This window comes from Equus quagga, unplaced genomic scaffold (assembly GCF_021613505.1).
Source record: "Equus quagga isolate Etosha38 unplaced genomic scaffold, UCLA_HA_Equagga_1.0 73442_RagTag, whole genome shotgun sequence".
NCBI classification, from domain to species: domain Eukaryota; kingdom Metazoa; phylum Chordata; class Mammalia; order Perissodactyla; family Equidae; genus Equus; species Equus quagga.
In genome coordinates, this window is record NW_025802777.1 from 11426687 (window position 1) to 11451444 (window position 24758).

General features: G+C 41.4%; 1 protein-coding gene across 5 annotated transcripts in view; it reads left to right on the plus strand.

Annotated features, from left to right (window-relative positions):
* LOC124234372 (rho guanine nucleotide exchange factor TIAM1) overlaps positions 1-24758 on the plus strand; it is a 277654-nt gene that overhangs the window by 116960 nt on the left and 135936 nt on the right. For 4 of the 5 annotated variants that reach the window (XM_046651731.1, XM_046651729.1, XM_046651733.1 and 1 more), the window contains one exon: positions 22459-22637. The gene's annotated coding sequence lies outside the window, so the exon portion shown is untranslated. Of the gene's footprint in view, positions 1-18633; positions 18783-22458; positions 22638-24758 lie in introns of those variants that run through there. The other variant, XM_046651732.1, reaches the window with a different exon arrangement.

The window sequence follows — 24758 nt, forward strand, 5'->3', positions numbered from 1 at the left end:
CGGGAGGTGTTTCTGAGCGATCCGTGTGCTCACTGTATACTCGGAGTGTTGACGACAGTCGTACGAACGGCTTGGCATGAAAAGACAAACAAGACCCTGAATTTACACACACCTGCTGACTGAGAGTTCAGATATTCTGGTGAGGACAGAAGAGCACACCAACACGTGTGGCTAAAGGAGTGTTGTTTTATTCTAAGGTGAAACTAGCAAATTTTGTACGTTCTTTCATTAATTCTCCTATTTCATGTAGTAAATCACTTGTGAAGTTGTCTCATTGTTTCATTATACAATATATCCATAACTGTTCTGCACCTGTGTATATAACTCAGACTAAATAAGCTATCATGCTTAAAATTTTGCTTTTGTTTTGAAATTGTCACCAACTTCAAAAAAAGTTGGCAATATAATATAAAGATTTTTATTTTCTCTAAATCATTTGAGAGTAAATTGCTCTTACCCCAGACTTGAGTGTTTTCCCCTGTAAACAAGGACATTTTTCTACACAACCTCCTACAGGGCTCAAAATCATGAAATGAGTGGATACATTACCACCAGCTCCTCGTCACATCCTATTCCAGTTTTGTCATTTGTCCTGAGCACCATTTCAAATAACAAATGTTTCCAGTTAGAATCATGTGTTGCATTTCGTTGTCATGTGTCTTCAGATTCCTTTGTCAAGAACAGCTCCTCAGTCTTTCCTTGATTCTCATGACCTTGACGCTTTTGAAGAGCCCAGGCCAGTCATTCTGTCGAATGTCCTTCAGTTTGGCTTTGCTTGAGGTTTCCTCTAAATCAGATCCACATTCTGCGCGGTTGGCAGACACACTCAGTGGTGATGGTGTGTCCTCCTCACTGTGTCTTCTCCGGAAACTCCCAGTGTTGACCCATCCCATTTCTAATGACGTTCACTCACCTTGGTCTCTTGGTTAAGATGGTGTCTGCCAGTCTTCTCTGCTGGGAAGTTACTCTTTTCCCCTTTTGTAATTAGGAAATGTTTTATAGAGATACTTTGAAATTATGTAGATCCTCTATTTCTCATCAAACTTTTTCAAAAGTATTTATTCATGTCTGTATGGACTCATGGTTTCTTATTTTAGTCAGGGGGTTATAATCTGTTAGTAGTAGTATTTATTTTGATACTCAAGTCCTCCCTGATTTGACCTCTGGGAGGCCCTTCATGTGGGCTCTTCTGTCCTGTTGTGTCCCCCAATTCCTCACTCTGCCTGGGCTCTGGTGCTCCCATCCCAGGCCATTCCTGTGTGTGGATACCCTCCCCACTCTAGTCACCAGGTTTTTTTCAAAAGTATATTGCCTGGTTATCTTGGGGTCAGTCTACCGTAGACATTTTTATGAAGGTTTTCAGGGAGAAGTGGTTGTATTCCTAAATTGAAACAACAATGAGGCCTGTGTAGAATTTGCACACTGGCATGGAAGGGTAGCTGGTGTGCCTCCAGGCACATACTTACACAAATTATTACGAGACAGGAGAAGTTTAGTCATGTTAAAACCCAAGTTTGAAAATGTTGTCATCCCTTTTTCTTTCCACAACGAGGTGTTGATAAGATTTCTAAGGAGATAGAAGGGCAACTCCTAGAGAATTAGGAGAGCTGTGGGTCCTGGAGAAGAGGGCAGTCTTTCCTGGCAGGCGGCTCTCAGGAACCTGCGAGGATTATCTTTCAGCTGTCATCTGTGGTTCTGTAAGGCAGAAAGAGAGCTGAGAATCACGTTTTTGTTTTCTTGTCTGTGCTCATCTCTCCTTCCTCCCGGTTTTTTCCTTTCCCTGTCCTCTTCCATCCTGCTCCTCCGAGCCTGCCTGTTTGCCCAGCTGTAGAACCAAACACTCAGTCATTACCACTTAATTTTCTGTATGATTTATGATAAATAGCCACTCTAAAAATAATCAACTACAATTCATAGCTCCAAATTTAATTTTTAAAAATTGTTTAGAGATGTATATTTTTAAAAAGGCAATATTTTAGTGAGACGATAATCATAATGAACACTTGCATTTGCACATCCTTGGTAAGCAAAGTATTTAAAGTTTTTACCCTTTATGTTATAAAGGTAAGTCTTTTTTTTCTCTCTCTCTCTCACACACACACACAGACCAGTGTGATAAAAGATATCTGTCTGAGACAAGAGTTGAGTAAATTTAGAAACTCAAAACATGTCAATGATAGAATGTTCCAATCTGTTATCAGAATTTACCAGAACTGGAAAAGTTCTTTTTGTCCTCCTGAATTTTGAGTAACCATACCCATGTTAAAAAAAAAAAAACCTTTGCCGTGTTCTCATTTTAGCATGTCCCTCTGACCTTTGACATGTGGTAGTTGTTTGGCCGAATTGATCAGGACCCCCAATTTTGAGACTGGTAGGAGAGATTTCTTAAAAACAGGTTCTGTTTAAACCTGATGGCTTCCCAGAAACAAAGAGCATTTGAAAACTTAAGGCTGGAATTCAATTGGTGTGTCCTGATTCCTCTTAGACCCTAAGATTCCAAGATTTTCCTTCTTTTCTTTTCTCCTCTTTTCCTTCCCTCCTACCACTTCTTTCCATGGCTGTTGTTGACCATGGATCCCTCCAGTAACTTAGATAGGAAACCTTTGGGTCAGTCTGGAGTTTCAGAGGAAATTGAAGAAAGAGTTTTTCCTTTGCTTTGGGAGTGAATAGAGTACCTGAACCTTTCACAGCTGAGTAGAGACGGTAATTCTCAGGCGTCCCACCTAGCAGGTGTCTTCCATTTCGTTGCTTCTGGTGAGCAGGAGCTTGCAGTAGTGTCATACATATTCACTGTATCATTTGCTTTTGGCTTTATCTTAGTCATTGTTTCCCTTAGAGTGTTTCTGTAAAGGTCTTTTTTTGTTTTAACAGTTATAAGTGATTTTGACGCTAATTATTGTGAAGGCTGTGCTGCCCTGTAATCCAAAAGATCGAAGTCTAGAAGTTACTTAGAATTGACAATGGATAGTCATGCAGGCTATTTGACATCTCAGTTATATGTTGAATAATAATGTTTCTATTCTGTGAGTCTAATATCCTACCTGATATCAGGGACAAGTCCACTAGGTTTGTCTAGTATACTTTGATATTTTACCTAGAGTATAATTCTTAGCTGAGCTCCTTTTTTATGCTTCTCAATCCCAAGGGTGTCCTTATTTACTGTCCTTGTCTGTATTCCATAGTTATGGGTTGCATAATAAGAGAGTCTAGAGAAGAAAAGAAATTGAACCCAGGTTTTTTGGTTGTATAGTTTTAAATTCCACTCTTAATCTAGCTCTCTTAAACGAAGCCCTTGTAGAAATAGGCCACTGGTTTCCAGGTCTGGGTCTTTCCTGACTGACTGATGCGGATAATCACACCTGTGTCAGAGGGTTGATGAGATGCCCCACCCTCTTCCCAGACCTAAGCGCTGGGCAGAGTGTCTTATACGTAATAGCTGTTGTTATGCTTGTTAACAAAAAGCGATCACATCATATGATCTCGCTCACTCCTCTCTGCTTTAAGAGTCACCATTCAGATCGATCCTTACTGTCCCACTTCCACGTACACCTGGGGGTTATCTTCTCTGAGTCATATTTTTGGTGCCAGCTTTTCTGAGTCAACTTAGCAGCAAACATATTTTCTTATTGGCACCTCGTACCATGAGGTATCAGGAGTTTGTTTTTTATCCCTGAAAACTGTGATGTTTTAAATCTAAATATTACAGAATTGGTATTTTAGTATATTTATATTTAGTAAATCTGATTTTCTTTGTGCATTCCTAACCAGTTCTGGGATAATAAATAATATATTGTCATTGATAATATTCTTGGTGAGGTACTTAAATTTTTGTCTCTGGTGATCTTTTTTGTTTTGAGGAAGATTAGCCCTGAGCTAACATCTGTTGCCAATCCTCCTCTTTCTGCTGTGGAAGACTGGCCCTGAGCTAACTTTTGTGCCCATCTTCCTCTACTTTATATGTAGGATGCCTGCCACAGCATGGCTTGACAAGTGGTGCCATGTCTGCACCCGGGATCTGAACCGGCGAACCCCAGGCCGCTCAGGCAGAATGCGTGAACCTAACCGCCGTGCCTCCAGGCCGGCCCCTCTAGTGATCTTCAATCTACAATGATTGCTTCTATTTACAGGTTGAATATTCTGTGTCTTTAATTTTGAGCAACAATAACCTTTCTAAAAAGTTTACAAAGATGTGAAAGAGCTAGAGGATTGATGTATTATTTTGCAAGGTAATGGTCTTTTGCATTGTCACATCTCATCCTTATAATTTATCACTGGATGCCTCTCATGATTGTTGTTCCATGTCAAGCCTTCCTATTCCCTGTGAAGCCTTCATGTGTTTTCACTGTAATCAATAAGGAATTAGATTTCATAAATCTAGGTACTAATTTCACAGAGCATTTTTTTATACTTGCTTATTTTTGGAAAAGTTCTAATTATGGTGCAGGAGCCTAGAGATTATGATTACTAATCAATATCTAGATGTAATGAAAGATCCCACATTTTTTCCCATTAATTGATCGCTTCTGTGGCTCACACAGTGGACCTCTTATGGTTTCCAATGGGTTGTTCCATTTACTCTGCTGATTTCCATTTTACCAGCGAGGACAGTGAGTCTTAGTGACGTGAAGTAACTTTCCAGAGTCATTTAGGTATTAAGTAGCAGCAGCAAAATTTCCACCGGATTCTGACTGGCTCTAAAGTCCATTCTCTGAGCGCTAATCTCTTAGTCCCAGCCACTTAATGGCTAATGAAACGCAGCTGAGTTTGAGACTGCTCTTGTCTGGGAACAGGGCTCGTTTTGACTGATGCTGTTGGGTGTCTTTCACAGTTGCTCAAGACCTGTTCATTATCTGTTTCAGATTTCATTTTGAGATTAATCATTAACCCTTAAGGGCTTTTCCCATTGTGTCAAGTTCAAACAAAAGAAGCTGACAAACTCCCATTATAAATTGAACGTATGTAACAAACAAACAGCGCAAGCCCCAACAAGAAGGAGCAGTTGACAGGTTTAGCACTTGCTCCGCTGAAACCTGGGCCGACGTCAGCACTTAATTGCGTTCTCAGAAATGTCATGGAAGCGGGGGAGGGCGGTGGTGTGGATTCATGGCCAGGTTTCCTCCTGGAACACCCTGGCTGTGTTTTCCTTCCTTTTGAAAGGCGTGGAGAAGATTTATTTCTGATTGAATCCCAGAGGGAGATGTTGAAGTCTTCTCAAGAATTAAATATGCGTACCGTATTACGAATTACTTTTGAACCATTCATTGCTATGTCTTAAAGGTTTTTGGGTGCACTGTGTTAAAAACAAAACCAAGCAACAAACCCGTGGTTAGAAATTTTGGTTTGTTGTTGTTGACGTTTTTGTTTTAATTGGTGGGAACAAACTGCTGATGAGAAATATTAAACTCCAAATCGAAGTATTGTTACTGTATAAAATCACCTGGAGAACATTACTATTCACCTGCACCTCCCCCCTCCAATATGTTTATTTAACACAGAGCAATATGTTAGTTTCTTTCTCTGACTTGTTTATACCAGGCCTTGTAAAAAAGGGTTTGGGGTGAGGGCATAAGCATCGTTATCCTTCTTTTAATTTGTTTTAAAGTGCATAATCCAGTTATCACATACACACCTAAACATGTGTGCATCTCCCCTGGCGCCCCCCCCCCCCCCCCCCCCCCCCCCCCCCCACCCCCGCCATACACTGAATCCTGGAATGGATCTGATCTGATACATGCCCAGTGAGTAGGAGGTTTAAGAACCAAGGATGATGCCAGGTTAGTCATTATTATCTTTCTCATGGTCTGCATCATATTTTTATGGTTGATGGAAAGATCTGGATGAGAGAAGATAGAAAATTGGAGAGGGAAGATTACCAGGTAAAGGTCGGGCTGGTGATAATATGGATACTTGGAACTGCCAATTAAGTAAACAACTCGATTACTTGGCTCTTGATTCTGCAAGGAGACTGAATCTCTCGTAATATAAATGAGCACATTTCGTTAGATGATTTCCCACAGTAGTAAGCCACAAAACACTCCCTTGCCCATAGGTTGTTGATAGCTATTCCACAATAAAAGGTTTCATGATTAAGAAAGTTTGGGAGACATTGGGTTAAATAAAGTGAAATCCATTTCTTCACTGCAAGACTTAGAGTTCCCAACTTTGACTGCAGAATGCATATATCTGGGAGAACCTATAAGCATTGCCTTATTTCTATAGAATGTGTACAAATATTGGAAGACAGTGTGGAGTTGAGAAATGAGCACAATCACGATATGTTTTGAAGGCTGTAGATCTGGGTTCTGGATGGTCAAGCTACTCTTGCATCCACTGGACCGTAGACATGTCACTCAGTGGATGGAAGGGTAAAACACATACCCCTCTTCTGGGTTGCTGTGATCATTAGATGATCTAATGTAAATAGAAATGCTTTTCAAATTTTGAAGCAGCCTGTAAATATTTGTTATTAATATACCCTCTATTTTTTTTATCGTGGTATATTATACATAACATAGAATTTACCATCTTAACCATTTTTACGAGTCCAGTTCAGTGGCATTAAGTACACCCACATTGTTTTGCAACCATCACCACCATCCATCTCCAAAACTTTTCATCTTCCCGAACTGAGACTCTGCACCCATTAAACACTAACTCCCCCTTACTCCCATCCCCTGGCAGCCATCATTTTGCTTTCTGTTTCTATGAATTTGACCTCACTAGATACTTCATATAAGTGGAAGCATACAATATTTGTCCTTTTGTGTCTGGCTTATTTCGCTTAGCATAATATCTTCAAGTATATCCTCTAATTGTTTTGATGTGCAATTTTTATTTTATTTTATTAATTTTCTTAATTCACTCACCTCCAGCGCCATTCTTTTAACACATAGGACAAAGAGGAATGGGTGCATGTCTTCTTGGAGTCTTCCTCTAGAATAGCCCTGAATGGGCAGGACCCATGATGTTGGGAGAGGTTGCTACTGAGGATGTGGCTTTAAGAAGAGCTGATCAAGAATCAGGTCCATCCTCTAATTAGAACTAAAGTGACCTAGGGCTCTCGCTGACAAGGAGAAATGTTTTGTTTCTTCCTAAACTAGTGTTTGAAATAGAAGAGACATGAGTTTCAACACCTAAGTATTGTCTCTTTATCATATAGGTGATTTTTGCACAAGCAGGATTTTAAAATTTCATATTTCGTCATTTTTACCTATCTAAAAATGGTAGCTCTTGATATGGGGCTCTTTGGGGAAATCCTCTGTAAGTTTTAGGGTGAAAATTATCTATTTCAAAATTAAATAGCCTAAAATTTTAAATGATCTGTTTATTTAAATAAAGCTTTTTGAATGTGGTTCTTTTTTCAATGAGAATTCTCTTCCATACCATGATTTTAAAGTAAAATTGTTTCTAAATACCCATTAGCCCCCATAATTAGAAATGTTTCCTTTTCTAAGGATTTCAGCAGTATTCTGATTATAGATTAAATAAGATACCAAAATTATCATAGTCTTTTTTTTCCCAGGATAATCATAACGTGCAGCTTAAAAGAATCCTAGTCAAACTGCGTCTTGTCCGATTGTGTATATTCTCATAATCTAAATTTTTTTTACCTTTGCCCTGTTGGGAGCAGGCATTTCATTGTAAAGTGTATTAGCTGTTTGAGCATAGTCTTAGCATAAAGAATTGCATTAGCTCACACCCCTCATTCTTCATTGCAATCCAGGCTCATCATAGGCACCTAGCTCTTAGGTCTCATACTGCATTTTTTCAGTCCTTGTCTCGTGTCTCTTGTCCCCCTCAATGAAAGATTCTTAAGACCCTTTCAGGAGCCTTTGGCCTTCCCCATCTTAGCATCCCCGTGGAATCTTGAACTGAGCCATCCACAGAGAAGGTGCTGAGCACACGTTGACATTGAATTGGGTTGAGCTGAGTTGAGATTGAGATCTGGAAGCAATCATTGAAGGAATTTTCTTTTAGGTGAAAAACAACGTCAGAATCTTATTTACCTTGATGGAAAACCGAGCTGAGCTGGTACAGCACAGATGGCAGCTTGTTCCTGTGAGTGTGCGGACGGAGTGAGAGAAACAGAACAAAACAGGTGGCTCTGGAGCTGGCGCCCTGGTGCCAACATTAGTTCAGTCCACACGCAGTCCCCGCTTCCCTGTGCTTGTGCGAGTGAGGCATCGGCGGAACCAGAAGGCTGATGTTATTTTGATCATTGAGCTCTATTTAGTGAATACACTTGATTAATCCCCTCCTTCTTTGCATGGTTGCTATTTTGAATGGAAAATCACCGCTGGAAAAACAAATCCCCACGTTGATTGTGTACACAGTAGCTTTTTTCCCTAATAACAGCCCCCTTTTCTGTGAAGCCTAACATTTTGAAAGCACCTACTAGGTGCTGCATTTTACTGAGAAGGAATCTGAAGCCATAGAGAAATTAAGTGATTTACCCCAAGTTCACGAGGTGCTCAAAGAGGCGTACTCATTGCCTACCCACTGTGGGTGTTCTTTGGTTTGGTCTTTGAAAATTCAAGCTCCTTGCCCTATGGAGAAGCCGAATTAGGACTCCTAAGCCAAATCTCTCAGCTTGTTTTCTCTCAAGGTGGATATTTTCAGAAAGGGGCACAGTTAGGGCTTGGGAGGGCTGTAGTGACTCCTGAGCCATCCGAGGGTTGGTTTGGTTTAAATGTGGACTCGTCAGTTCCAACTAGCTGGGAGGAATTGCTTTCCCAGTGTGATGCATTAGTCATAAGCAGGGTGTAGGAGGCTGTTGAACAATCATTCTGACCCTCCTCCCTATCACTGGGCCTTCAAACTCAACTTCAAGCCCAGCTGCATTGGAATGGAAGACTTGCTGGGGACACCCCCCCACCCCGTCCCTGCTGTGTGCTTGAAGTGTTGGCTCAGAGGTAGGAGAGGGTGGTAATTTCAGATCCAAGGTTAGAACAGAAATGTTGCCACAGGGAAGCTTATGTACCCAGGACCTCCATAATTTGTGTATGTGTATGGCGGGTGGGGGGAGGTTAAGGGTGGGGACCAGTGTATTTGTTTTTCAATCTGCAAATATGTTTTGGTACTGTTTCCCATATTGAAATCGAATAGAGCCGTAACTCATGATGATGTTGGCTACCAGGAGACATAAGCTTGGAGAGATGCAATTATCTAGTGATAGATGGCAACGATGACATCATGGAAGTCAGGCCACTGTCCTCAGTGACCCCGTCTTGCCCTGGAGCCTGGGGCCTGCCAGGAACACCCCAAGTAGAGCGTCTTTCAGAGCTCAGATCAGGCGGCCTTGTGGGCTGGTCGTCAGTCAAAAGCACCTGTTGGATAGTCTGTTGTAAACATTGTTTGGAGGAATAAGTTTTATTCTTTTTGCTCCTTTGGCTGATATTGATGCCATTAGTGGGTACTGGAGAAAAAGTCTGTTGGGGCATTTGAAGGTTAATTGTGTGTGTTAACTTGGCTAGGCTATGGTGCTCAGTTGTTTGATCAAACACCAGTCTAGATGTTGTTGTGGGATATTTTTTTAGATGTGATTAGCGTTTAACTCAATGACATTGGGTAAAGCAGATTATCTCCATAATGTGGATGGGCCTCATCTAATCCTTGAAGACCTTTAAAGAGTAAAGACTGAGGCCCTCTAGAAGGAAAGAATCCTGCCTTCAGATGCCTTTGGACTCAAGACAGCAGCATGATCTTTTCCTTGGGTCTCCAGCCTGTTGGTCTGCCCCCTGCACATTGTGGACTTGTCAGCCCCTACATTGCATGAGCGAATTCCTTAAAATATATACCCATCCATCCATCCCTCCATCCATCCATCCATTCATTCATCCATCCATCCATCCATCCATTCACATCCTATTGGTTCTATTTCTCTGGATAAACCTGACTAATACAGGGGGCACGTGCCATCGGACACCATGTCAAAAAGTCATAAGTTATGATCTCTTCCCTCATGGAACTTGTGATCCTACCAGAGGAGATGGATTAAGACAAGTATTCAAATAACTGATAACTCTGGGGATTCAGAGGAGAAAAGTGGTAAAGAAAATCTTGGAAGACCAGAGCTTTGCAAAGTTTTCCAATAAGACATTCCAACATAAAAGAGAGGTAACTTCTAACCATTCCATGTGCCATTTTATTTGGGGGGGGGGGCGAGATGGGTATTTCGTCTTAGAAAATCATGCACACTTAAAATTTTATTCTATTATCAATCTATGCTCCCCCTGCCCCACCCCTCTCCCTAACCTCCTGAGTAAATATTTGAGTAAAACTGACTTTTCAGAAAGATGCTCCTTTATTCTTATGGCTCTTCTCTCTACTGGGTATGCCGGGGTTGTTTGTATGTCAGTTAGCAGAGCAGGGATTGAGGTGGTGGCATTCTCAAAGGAAAATTCGTGCATCTTGAATGTGCATTAGTTTGGTTTTGTGGTGATGTATGTATTGAGCGGTTTGGGCAGAAGAGAGCGATATTAGTGATGAAGATTAAAGGCAAAGAGACCTGGATTAGAAGGATAGGAGTAGAAGGGACAGGATAGATATAGAAGACATTGGAGGGAGAAAAGGCGAAGATGGAAAGAAAGAAGTTAACATTCATGAAACGCCAACTAAATACCTAGGAAGCGTGTTTTCACATGCATTGCCTCCCTTAATCTCCAGCACAGACCTGCAAAGCAGATTTCCTATTTTGCAGGTGGAGAAGGTGGTCCATAGGGATATTAGGTGACTGGCTCAAGGTTACAGGGACATTAAATGGCAGGTGAAGGCTAGATCTTTCTGAGTCCAAAATGTATGTTGCATTTACCAATCATGCCACCTTTTGGGAGGAATCATGAGTGTGGAAGATTTTGACCCTACATGGTATGTCAAGTTTGAACTATCAATGAGCTAGCCCCATGGAGGTGTCCAAAAGAAGGTTAGAAAGAGGGATTTGTGCTGAAGACTTAAATTTAGGCAGATGAGAGAGTGGAAGGAAGTAAATACGTTTGCTGAAGAGAAGAGTACTCCACAGGGAGAGTTAGGTAGAAGGCTGTGGGCAGAACCTGCAGTGGGGTGCGAGGCATATCTGAAAAGTACAAGGGTATGGAATCCAAGGGAAGGAATCGTTTTTTGGAGGGAGGCAGATCGGCAGAGTCAGAGGCTGGTGGGAGCCCATGGCCTTACGAACTCCGAAGTGAGAGCTCCTTTTGTCACCAGTGGCTTTCTGCATTGGAAGCTGGCCAGAGAGAGAGAGAATTTCTTCCAGAACATGAAACCCTTCCTTCCCGCCTATGAGGACCAAAGTGTTGTTCAAAATTATTTTTAAATAATTTTTCTTTGCATGCTGTTGTTAGCTTTGGTTCTTCCAGACTATATAACTGAGATTTCTTGGCTGCTCATCCTGGCCGTGTCTGAGATTACGCACACTGAAAACTGCAGCTATGGTTGGAAACTTGTTTTTGCTTATTGCATCTTGGCCAGTCATTGTACTGCCTTGTGGTGGGTGGAGATGAGGAGGTTGCAAAAAAGTGAGTCCTTGCTTCTTGTATCATTTTCTTTGTCTACATATGGCGTTGTTTTATTAACTACTGATGAAAGGATGTTGGTCACTATCTTGATTGCAAAAACACAATTTAATGGCCCCTCCTGAGCTAGTGCTATCAGGAGATAATTTCAGAGCCGCCTAAAGTTTTAGCACATGTCTGCAGACCTGGGCTCCTGAATGGTGCTATGTTACCTTCCTGAAGATTCTGGGAGGTTTTGACACTGCTGTGATGTTGCTTCATAATAAGGCCAAGATGCAGGTAAAATTTAGACTCTACCGATGGGGAAACTGAGGCTCAAAAAACAAACATTAGCAACACATATTGGGGTAGTTTTTTTAATTTAATTTAATTTTTTTTTTCTTACCATTGGTGACCTTTTTTCGGCTGCTGGTTCTCTTGTAACTTGCAGATCCCACCTGTCAACCATGTCCCTGGAAAACACAGTGAGCCTGACTTCGGTAGGACAAGGTGGAATGCAGATAGCAGATGGAGGAAGAAGGAATATATACCATCAGTGGTTTGGTTCATGCAGGGGCCATGTGGCTGGAGAAGGAGGCATTCCTATGAGTTTGCCACAGACGGTCTTTCCTTATTCTTTCTTAGTTACAGATTGGCTTTCTACATCCCAGAGGAGTGGTCTTCAATGTCAGATGGATGTGCAAGATGATTTCATTAGGGTGTGGGAAGGAAGTTTCAGAATTTCTATTTCTTTCTCTCTTGTGCATGTAAATTTCTGTGTATTTCTATTTAGTTCAAACATACCAGAAATTGAAAATGTGCATAATTTATTTGAACAATACCTCATGTATGTAATTTATACATTAATTAAATAAGTGATGACACACCCTCATACTGTTTTGGGTGGGCATGCTCAGAACTATTTTATTGAATAGGGATGCCCATAAAATGTTTTGCACACGAGTGCCTTGGACAGGAGTGTACTCATTAATTCCTAGAAGGCAAGCCCGGTGTCTTATTCACTTGCTTTGTGTGTGGTCTCATAGATATTACTTGGCAGTGAATGTCAAGCTTTTTTAAGCTAGTTGCTGTCATACAAGAAACAGATTTGCTTTGTGATTTTATGTATCGGTTTTTCTGCTGGGGACTTTGATGTATCGTTGTTTCAGAAACGTTCCCAGGAAACTGTCTTTATGTTGAAAAGGGGCTGATTATCCTCTTATGTCTTCAGGGAAGGGCGTATGTGCTTTGTTTGTTTTTTTTTCTTCTACTTTCAAAAATCCAGTGTGCAACTGATTCATGTGCTTTTTATTTTCCTCCCAATTTGTAATTCAGCTAGGATGAATGTTGGTCGTTATGTAGCCAAAAAGATCTTGCAGCAGTGTTTAAAGTAAGAATTGGTTGTTCCATCTTGCATTTCTGGGGCCCCCGCTCAGTGGTACTTTTTGCCTTCGTTGAATCATGTATTTACTGGAAAAAGGATGCCCGGCAGAGAGAATCTCATGGCGGCTCTCATTAATGTACTCATGGGTTTGACTTAAGCAAGTTAAAGAAACATGGACTTCTTTTCCAGTAGAGGGAGCATAGAAACTTCCAGACCATTCTCTTAATTTTAAAGAGAATGGATGGTCAAGCAGGTTGGATTGAGTTACTCGTGGCTCCATGGTTAGTCCACGTCTTTCCTGCCATCTCTCTCTCCCCATTGCCATGTGGCCCCAGCCTTCACTGTCACAGTCAGGGACATAACCAGAACATCACCTGAGATCTGCGTGGTATTGCACAGCTTTCAACTTCTCATTCCAGTCGCTTGTAGAAAGGTAAAGTGATTGTCCTGAAACGCTGCGTTTGTTGGAAGTGGTGCTCAGGCGCACTCACTTACGCATTCCAGATGCGTTTCACTATGATTTGTACAGCTTTGAACATCAGCCTTGCAGTCGATATCTTATTTAAACTATAAACCCAGTCCCAACATGTGTGTAAGGAGCGTAGCGGGTGTCCTGTGGACCTAGAGAGTTTTGGAGCCAGAACTCCAATCTGACTTACATTTTAACTTCATGGCACCAAACCTGAGGCATGTACTTTTATTTTTGTGCTAAATTATCGATGCACTTTAATCCAGTTATTATTACAGGTATTGGCTTAGTCAACAGAAGGCGTAGTTGATAGAATGTTTTAAACTTCTGGCCTCTCACAGGTTATTAGAGATGTGTTTTTTTGTTGTTTTTTTTTAAGGTCTTTGATTATGCAATGGAATTAGCCACTATTTGTGTCTCCATTTTGGTATCCTTCCTGAACTAAGCTGTTTGGGAGGGTCTCTTTTTTCAACTTTCTTTCTTTTATTCCTGTGTTAGTATATTCCAACCCTCATTCTTTGTGCTGAGGCCTTGTGTGGAATAGACACCAGATTTCCAGTAGGATCACTGTAAGTGACTTCTGGCCTCTCAAGGATAAACCTTTTGAACTGGGTGCTCCATTTGACTTCACAATGGAAGGTGTTATCATCACCTTCCATTTTTTTCAGTTACCAAACTAGAAACTTGAGAGGCATCTCTTCCTTCTTTTTCTCCTTCCCTCATTTCTCACAGGTGTGTATGTGGCCACTGGGTCCTGGTGACTCCACCTGCCTTTCTTCTTACTGGAAGGCTCTCATTGTCCTGGATGAGGCCACGTTATCTCCTCCAGGCTGTGCCTCATTGGTTGGTTGCAACAAGACTCCACTTTCTCTTCCATGCGAGCTGCGGGGTTGGGAGGAGAACATGTTGGGTCATGTAACTCCCCTAATAAAATCCCGTCACAGACTCCATTACACACAGTTATACCCAGTTCCCCTATATAGCATCCATAGCCCCAGTCCATTTTTTTAGGCTCATCATCTCCAGTTCTTTTCTACGTACTTACCTCTCTGTAACATTAGGCTAATGCTCCTTTCATTCCTCAGAGCCTTTGCTCTTTTTTTTTTTGCAATCTTCTGCCTCCTTTTTTAGCAAATTCCCTCCTAGCTCTCTTCATTTCCTCCCATCCTCATAAGCCAAGCCAAATCCTATGAACCCTTCAGGACCAGATTCAACTGATAGCTTCTCCTGGCGGAATTCGTCTGTTTCTTTTTTTTTTTTTTTTAAATTTTTTTTAAAGATTTTATTTTTCCTTTTTCTCCCCAAAGCCCCCCGGTACATAGTTATATATTCTTCGTTGTGGGTCCTTCTAGTTGTGGCATGTGGGGTGCTGCCTCAGCGTGGATTAATGAGCAGTGCCATGTCCGCGCCCAGGATTCGAACCAACGAAACACTGGGCCGCCTGCGGCGGAGCGCGCGAACTTAACCACTTGGCCACGGGGCCAGCCCCGGAATTCGTCTGTTTCTTCCCATCAGTCACCATTAATAATGCCAGTTTAGCCTTTTCAGCCCCGTCTCAGAGTGGATAAGTGTCCACCGTTTTCTTAGATTGTGGGCCTCATAAGGAAATGGTCTATTTTCTCATCTCAAACATACAGTAGGTGCTCAATAAGTGTTGGTTGAGTTGAACTGAGTTGGTAACAATCAGAAACATTCTTACATAGACACTCTGCTTTAGCTAAACAATTCCCGAGCAGTTTTTGGATAGGCATAAATATAACTATTTAAAAATCTATTTTTATATACTCTGTTTCATAAGATAGATGCTATCAGTTGTAAGATGCATCAGTTTCACGTACCACTGAGAAAGAAAGAAAATGATGCCGATTAATCCACACTACCCCATTGTGATTGTAAGATATATTTGACTGCAGAGATGTTCAAAGTGAAAAACGTGTTTCTCAGACTCAATGGAATAAGGAATTATGTCTTACCTCTTAGAGCTTGTGGTCTTCATTGTATAACTGCAGAACAAGTAGAATTCATTTGCAAATAAACAATTCAGGTTATTTTTAAAGGTATTTTTCATTTTAAGATGAGGAGGGGGCTGGCCCGTTGGCACAGTGGTTAAGTTTGCACACTCCACTTCGGTGGCCCGGGGTTCGCCCGTTCAGATCCTGGGTGTGGACCTATTCACCGCTCGTCAAGCCATGCTGTGGCGGCGTCCCACATAGAAGAACTAGAAGGACTTACAACTAGGATATACAACTATGTACTGGGGCTTTGGGGAGAAAAAAAAAAGAGGAAGATTGGCAACAGATGTTAGCTCAGGGCCAATCTTCCTCACCAAAAAAAACCCCTGCAAAAATAAATAAATACGTAAAATAAAATGGGGAGAGAGTCAAGGAGCAATGTGGGCTAAGTACCCAGGGAGTGGGTACTTAGTGGGACTCTAGGCCTGGGAGACACTGTTCTGTCACTCTATTTCATGATCGAGCCTTCATCTCTTCTCTTTCCAAAGACGAGGACTTGCAGGTAAAGAGTCACCCCCACTTTGAAAATGCTTAGGAGGAAGTTCTTTAAAAATTTTTTGAAGATCATTTTATTTGACTTCAAAGTGGAAGATTCTTTGCTGCGCTGAAATGTTTTACTTAGTCTGATTAAAATCCTGTGTCACCACCTAAACACATGTCAAGATTGAGGCTCATAATATCCCCTTAGCAAATGGTGTTACACAGGATCCCATTACATTTCACTTTTTGTGTTGGGCGGCTGTGTTTTCCAACTACCATACCTGCTCGTTGACTTTCGGTCATTAAGTTAAGTTGCTAATGCTAATCAAATATTCACACACATGTACAAACTTAGTATTTCTAGCTTCTCTTCCTTCCTCTCCATCTTTAGTATTTGGACTACTGACATCTCTCTTTAGCCATTTCCTCTTAGAGAATTTTTGCCATCTTGTACACGCCTTCCACTGACACAAGTACCACAGTGACAGGAACAGAACCAAGGAGGAAATAGCAGGTCCCTGAGGGGAGTGGTTCTTTCTAAAGGGCCCTTTAGGCTCAGAGCGTGAGGGCCGACAAAGCAGATCAAGTGCACCCCAGCCCAGGAGCCTCTCCAGAGGGGCTTGTGACATTTTCTCTGTCCTTGACATCGCAGGCAGTCCCAGTCCTCGTTGCTGACCAGGCATAGTTGCCACACCAGCTGCTTGGGTGCGTGGCCTCACCCCAGGGCGCTCTTCTCTGATTCAGAGAGTGGCTCTCCCACTCTGTGTGGGAAAGGCAGCTCCGGGCCAGGGAACCGTGCCCTGTACAGTGGTGCCGAGAATGAAATTGCCAAATGACCTCGTCCCGCTCTGCTTCCTGATGAAGGAACGGGACCCCTTGACATCCTGTCTGTATTTTGAGCTGAAAGACTTCCCTCTTGGCTGCACGGTGAGAGAACAGGTGAAGGCAGAGGCCAGGTGGGAGGGGTTGGAGACCATCATGGAAATTGCAAATTGCACTTTGATATTTTAGGGTCCCTTTGCGGGGAGGCAGGCAGCAGCTGCCAAGTCAGAGAGTCCCTTCATCCGAGTCTGAGAGTGGCCTTCGTCTCCACTGCTCACACAAGGCCATGTCCTTTAGAATGGAGACTCCCCGCTCTTCATTCTGTCTCAAGGCTAAACCTCAGGCTTAGAAAGCCAGAGAGAATCTGAAGCAAATCCCGTTTCTAGAGCTTCAGTCCTTGACAGTGCTCTGTCCTAACGCACTAGCCACTCTGCCCTGGTGTCTTGGGAGATGAGCCTTCTCCCTAGCCTGGTGAGGCGTCTCAGCTGACGTGGGGATGGGAGGCAGGTCTGCCTAAGGGAAGGACCTGCGTGGCTCAATTTTGGAAAAGGCATTGTTGGGTAAAGGGATTTTACTTCGAAATCTCTTCTAAACTAAGGCATTAGTATGTTTTTGAGAAGATTATTTTGGTATGCATTTTATGATTTTATAGTCTGTTATGTTTCACAGGGGGTATGGAGGCACTTTCAACAGAGTACCCTTCTCTCCCACTGTCTCTTATGGGTGCCTAGATAACCTAGTTCTCACCAGCAACACCTGGTGAGAGTTAAGCCACAATGTGGTGAAATAGCAGAGGATAGATTTCAGCATCGTTAGAAGCTGGCCACAACCAGTTGCATTTCCATTTTCTTTGGGGATCACATGTTCCATTTTCTCTTTCAGTGACATGAATGTGCTTTTTTTGATGTGTCTCAAACTTGAAATTGAGAATTTGGGAGCAGGGAGCCTGGAGCTGAGCTCTCACATCACATGGTCACTCCTCTTGGGGTGATGGGTGGAAATTGTCAAGGGTTCAGTAGCTTCATGTCTTCTTAGGGCTTGCATTTTTGAGAAAATACGTGATTCTCGCCGTCTGTCCTGAAAAAGCTATTGAATCCAGTTCAGTAAGCTGGGGCCTCATTTGAGCCCTGGTTAGGGCCAAGCTGTGGGGCTAGTAGGAAGATTTGACAGCCAGCTGTGTAATGCAGCCTTTTGGGACTGGAGATTTCCAAACTCCCTCCGATGGAGCCGGGAGGGAGCGTAGTGAGTGATGCAATGTTGGAGTGGTATGCCTTGGCAGTTCCCAGTGTCCAAGTGTAGTTGCAAGACAATAAACACCAAGAACCCAAGGAAATTTAGAGGAGTATTTTGGCCTAAAGCCACTAACACAATGCCAGCCAGATAGTAAGATTCCATAAATGGTAGATCTTCCTGAGCTGGGGTAGAATATGTTACTTCGCTTTGAAATGCACTGACTTTACTCCTAAGAAATATGGTAATGTCTGTCCCAGCTGAACCCGTTGGTTAAGTATTGCCAAAGATTCACTGTTCTAAAATTAAAGTTATTATTTTAGTAGAAGGTTCCCAATTTATAGCTGGCTTAAAAATATTGATTCTAGGAATATGTTTCCTCACTTAGTCACCTTGGGGGACATTTAGATATGCTAAGAAGTAGCATTGCTCAAAACTAGTACAGTCTTTGGATATGGGAATTTTGAGAGACTTTGTTTGTCTGTTTTGGGTGTCTTTCTTTATCTGCCTTAAAAACAGGGTAGGGCTAAAACTGTGTCATCCACGCTTTATGGATAAGAATCTGGAGCCCCTAGCGTAGCTCATTTGTCTGTGCTGAGGGATCAAGTTTTCACTGAGAGTCCTGGCCCCTCAGCGGTCACGTGGTTCACTTGAGAAGGAAGGTGCTGCTCCTCTTCTTTGTGTAGGAGTCCTTGTCACGGTCTCAGTTTTCACACGAGCCAGACAAGCTCACCTGTAGTGGAACCCTCCCTTTATGCCCGATGAGTGTGGTCCTCTGGTAGCATGACCCAGCTACACTTGGGCATGAGCCAGAGAGCCCCATCTCAAGCTTACCGCCCCTCGGCCATGATCTAACACTGGAGAGCAAACAGTCTTCAAGGAGAATTTCCTGGAAGGTAGGCAGCCTCTTTACTCTTTAGCAATATCCTATTTCCTCAAAACGCCTGTTGCTGAAGTGTGATTTATTTTATGTCAATTATCAAGAGAAGAAACATCCATATGAAATTTGTCACTGAGCCCATGTGGAAGGGTGTGGTCCAAAACATTGTTCATCGTATCACAGTGGGCTCAAAGGACCATCAGTGGAAATTCTGGTCTAATCTTAGGACCAAGAACGTTTGTCCTTCTGAGCAATTGATGAGGACGTTGTGAATTTTACAACTGCCGTGTTTTCCCTATTTGAGTTGGTTGTTACAAAGCTTACTGTTAAACTGAACCCCCTGGGTACCTCGATAGGGTACACATTGTTACCTTTATTCTCCCCCCTTCACTTTGTCTTAACTTTGGTTCTCTTTTATTTTTCCATTAATAATTTCTTCTATTCTAGTTTAGATCATGTATCTTTGGAAGTCACTCTCGAGTCCTTTGTTGAATAAAATGATGGTTAAAAAAATAAGAAAATGACTGATGAGGTTTCTTTAATCTTAATTTCTGAAACATTTAAAATTTTCCAGTGCCCCAGATCATCCATCCATCCGTCCATCCATCCAATATTGATTTTGGACTAAGTATGAATATACAATATATTATTTAGGATTCTGACTTGTTCAGGATATTGATCCAAGACCTCCCCCAAGCCCCTCCAAGGTTTGGGGTAAGGGAAAACTTCCTAATTTCTTAGTTTGCTAATATGGAATATTTTTGTGCAGTAAATCATGATGAACAGAATAAGAGTTAAGATACTTACATAGCGTTTAATAGTTTATAGTGTTTCATGTTGTCTCTTTAATTTCTGTCTTCTAACAACCTTTTCAGATAGGTGTTAAGTAAGGTAGATAATTTTACATTCTTATTTTTCTTGTTGAGTTTCAGAATAGGCCATTTACTTGCCCAAGATCATGTAAGTTAGTAAGTCATAGAACCTGGTATAGGAACTTGGATATTTTGAAGGCAAGTACAATACGCTTTCTCTATGTACATTGATTCCTGGAACTTGCAAGGACTTAAAAATGAAGGATGCACCCTATGAGTGTTTTTAGAATGTGAAAAAGAAAGTTGTGATCTGGCAGACTTTTTAAGCAAAAGCCATGGATTAACTGCCATGGAGACAATATTTCTGACAGTTTTCCTGTTTTCATCTTACATCTGACTGTAGGATTGGAGCGATGGGACTTCTCAGCCCTGTCTATTTTTGCAGATATTTGAAGCCTGAGATTAGTTTTGGTAATTCCTACCCCGCCTCCAGCATACACACTTCCTTGTGAAAACTGGTTGTTTGACACATGACGCAGAAGTTGACTATATGAGTTGAGGATGAATCAGAATGAGGTTGAAAAACTTGATACACTCAGCGTTTACTTCACTGGGGGTCATCTCAGTGTAATGTAACCTGGCCAACCGGTACTGCCAGATTTCGTCAGCGTGGTTTGTGTGTGTGCGTGAGCTGTGGCAGATTGAGTAGATCATGTCTTCCAGCTGGGGTAATTAATTCCCCTTATTGTCCCACATTAGAGTTAAGGTGACTGGTTTCATCCGATTTATAACAAAAACCTACTTTCAATGGGTTAGATACCATGTTTTGAGGAAATCCCCATAATTGTCACCCTTTGGTAGCATACTACTTATGGTCTCCACATGTTCAATAATAATGGAAGTAATGGTCCACAGTAGACCATGGGGTAGACGTTAAGCTAATCGTGTAACATAGATGATCTCACTTATTGCTCAGTGATCCAGTAGTTTAGGTAGTGTTCTTATCCCCATTTGTAGAGGGGTGAACTGATAAGTAGAGCTTGCTTCCGATCTCTGCAAGTCAGTGGTTAAAGCTGAGATTTGACTTGATGCTGCAGTAGGACTCTGGGCTAGAATTGCCAACCCTGGTACATAGCTGCCTCCTGTTGAAATGGATTCTTGGCAGCTCTTGAAGAAGACCTGAGTACTGGTAGTTCTTGAGTTTCGGTGGCATACAATCACAAGACTGCGGTGGAGTTAACCTGCTACAGGCAAAATGAGTACTTGGCACATTGCAGCCTTTGCATATCTGCCACTTGCAAAAGAGCAAATCTGGGGCTCTTCATTAGTCCATTTCATGAGCTAGTTCCCACAGCCAGGGTCACAGGTAAAAATTTTTTTCTGCCAAAATCAGAAAAGAATTATACCAAATAGGTTCAGTTTTGTTTTTCTGCATGTTTTATAAATAAGGCCCTATAACTTTCACCTCCTTCTCCATAGAGTTTTTCTGCTCAAGAATTAGAGGAACACAGATCGAGAAAAATTGTTTGATAAATAGAATATGTACCTTTTTTTAAAGTATAAAAAAATGCATTATCAGCCTCCATTGTGCAGGTGGAAGGACAGCCGCCTGCAGGCCTGGTTTGCCAGCGAGAATCCAGCCTTGCAAATTATTGGCAGCTGGCACCGTAATAAGTCCATTTCAATATAAATGGGCTGTTGCTTATTAATTTCTGCCAGTTCCTAAGCAATTCAGGAACTGCTTTGAAAATTGGAAAATTCGCAGAGAGCAGCTTAAGGAGGATGCCTAGGAAAGGAGAGCGAACAGGATGGAAATGGGGGAATTATAGAAAGGGCACATATTGTGGGGTAATAATGGGGTATTGCTGAAAACTCATGCTCCTTTCCCCGCAAGCGTGAGTCACGAACTTCTCCGTTAAATACCACGTTTTCCAAGATAAGGAAGAACCGTAACTTTGTTTATCGTTCTGTTCTTTGTGGATGTCTGTATGTATTTATTTACTGCCTCTGTGTGAATGCCTTCCACGAAATAGACAATTTTCTCCGTGTTCCAGCTCAAAGTGTCATCTTAGGTTCCCACCTTGTTGAAACCACCAGCAATGGTGGCAGCTGTGGGCAGCCCCACAGAGGAATATCCACGACAAGAGAAATAAGCTGCAGCCACCCCAAGGAACCCGCAGGTCTTTTTCCCTTTTTAGTATTTGCAATCTCACCTCAGAAAGCAGTCTTTAAAAAAAGAGAGGGGGGGGGACCATTAATACTGCTTGTTTGTGGAGCTTTCCTTGTCAGTTTATTTTCTGTATTAAATAACAGTTTGGATATTTTACCTAAATTTCTTTCCTGTGCCCATTCTTCATGAGTTTCCTCTGAATTTGATGTTTGGCGGCTTAAGAAAATAGGTATACAATGAAAAGATCTATGTATTTAAATTTGGTCTTTTGTTTTACTGTCTTGCAGCATTTCTTCAACTTTTGCTATAAATATAGATCCACTGTGACAATAATGGGGACTCCCTTGTTTTCTTTCGTTTATCTCTGTTGAGACCTTTTGAAGATTGAGAGGGAACCATGGAAATCACTTGCTAGTAACCTGTTTCTGTTTTCCAATACCTTCATCTCTTGCAATATGTTAAAAATGATAAAATAACTTAATTTGTAGGGCTGTTTATGACCATAACTGTGAAAGGAGCTTGTATTTATTTATTTACCTGATTATGTGTGGCCTTTTATACCTGTAGCTAAATGTTGGGTTGTTTGATTTGGGGTGTGGCTTTTCACACAAAGTTGATGTTGAAGAATTGATGAAAATGAGCTTGATAGAAAAGCCCTCTTTCCTGTGTTCTGGCTGATCATTTCCTTTCTCTTTTTCTGTCCTCTCCAGGTTTTTGGCACACTATCATAGATTCAGATGAGACTGTGATGGCCACCCCGAGGGGCAGGTGCTGATTCCATTTCCCAGCCCCTGTCACTGTTCATCCTGACACCATTTCCAGTTTCAATATCTAAATGCCACAGTGCTCCTGCGGCAAGTTGGGCTGGGAACCACTGTTGCCTTGTAAGGTAGGTTTCTGTGTGTATATTCGTCTGCGTGAATTAACGATGGGATAGATATGTTTTAGCATAATTAGAATTGCTCTGTTGTATGTAGTTCATGGGAAAAAGAATTTGGAACCATTTCTTTAGATTAAGGTTACACCCATATAACAATTCAAAAGCATTAGCATTAAAACTTAAGAAAAAGAGAAAACCGTACCTATGAAATCTTTTCTGCCCCTGTGAATTGCCCTCACGGTCTTTTAAATTTATCCCTGAGCTTCACCATCTTTATATTGGATTATGTTTGAAAAAGGCAAACCTTGCTTCAATATCTTACTTCAAAACAATGATATATTTTGTTTCTGGTTTGGATAATCTTTAAAAAGAAAAATAAATACAGTCAAAATAATAATCTTTCAAAATCGAAGATCATCTTTTATTTGTTGCAAAACTTTCCTGTTTAGTCTCTTGTGTTAGGGGTATTTGTGTGTGACTTGGCAAAAGGCTTTTCATGGGTTTGTAAAGATTTAGAAAAAACTTTCAAAACTTTGTCTCAGTTTAATCTTAGCTCTTTCCCCCGCCCGTCTTCAGGCTCAGCCTCCAGGAGGGGAAAAACAGGCTTGCAACCAAGACCTCCCACTAGAATCTAATTTTAAATTTGCAATCTGTTGTCTTGTGATTTTCGCTTCAAATTTAACTTTGAAATAAATACATTTCATCCTCTCTCTTGCAATTTTGGAGGTCTGTTTTCAAGTCATAGCACGGTAATCATTACGTTTATTTTAATAAGTTTTTAAATAACTCAGGGGAGTGAAAAATTATATTATTAATAATTATAATTAATACACATCATTAAATGCCTTATGCTTGGATTTCACAATGTCCTGACCAATGGCAGAGAAACTTTGCTTTAATCGTTAACTTTTGACTTGAGTATAATATGAATTGGGTCGTCTCGGGCCCACGAATGGCTCTAATGTTTTCTATATTTGAAGTACCCTTGTTATAAGGCAATCTGAATGATGAGCTTTCCCATTGAGAAGAGCTGTGCTAAAACTTTAGTATACTCAGGTGACCAACACAATGATGAGTAAGGGGTGGTCCCTGCCATTGGGAGATTATAATACAATGGGAAGAGGCTACATACGAAGTAAGACAAGTGTGTCCATGTACAAATAACCATGCCAGAGACACAGTGTGAGGAGGTCAAGCAAAGTGCCGTTGGAATGGAGAGAAGGGGTGATGAAATCCAAGACAGAGGGTATTTGCTTTATCTTAGGTAATTTTCGCAAGCTGTCTGTTTCAAGTTTGGGTTTGGTGCTGCTCTGTTGTAGCTGTTAGCATAGTGCCCACATCCTCACTCTCTTCAATTACCCAAAAACCCAGGGACTGAAAACATGTTCACATGTTGTATTTATTTTCTTTCCTTAAAATGAATTACAGGCTTAATGTAGAAACTTGAGAAAATACAAAAAAAAAAGAAGTATAGTTTTGAAAATTAAAATCACCTGTAATTGCTCTATCCAGAATAGTTACTTTTAAAATATTTACACGAGTCTATCATCTGTGTGTATGTGTGTGTGTTGTGTGTGAAGGTGAAATATTACTAATATTCTTCAAGAAAATTTTAATTTCCTCAAAGCCAGTATCCTGGATGTGCATCTCAGATGCAGGTTTTTTATTTGCTGAGAATAAGAGTTTTGCTTCAGAGATGTTTGATGCTAATAGTGGAATTATCTTTTTGATTATCTACTTGTGAACAGGGCACGTCCTGGCAGGCTGACCCACAAGGCTGGGCTCTGGTCAGGTGGAGCTTTTCTGTTCTTCAGCTAAAGGGTGGGGCATTCTGCTGTCTATTGGAGAACTGCTTGAACTTCTGGTCTCATCTAGGGAGTTAGACGTCCTAAACCATATTATTATAACCTTCTTAGTCCTCAAGGTGATGAGGTTGTTTCTAGTTCCCTTTGTATCTGCTTATTTCTCTCCTCTTTTCCCTTTGACCAACCTGAAGTTACAGGAGTATTTTTCTTTGTTCTCTGCTCAGAGACCTTGACCATGGGGTGGCTTTCTGTTAACTGGAATGTCTTCTCATGCAGTACTGAAAAAACATAACATCAGTGTGATTAAAACATGCAACTTACATGT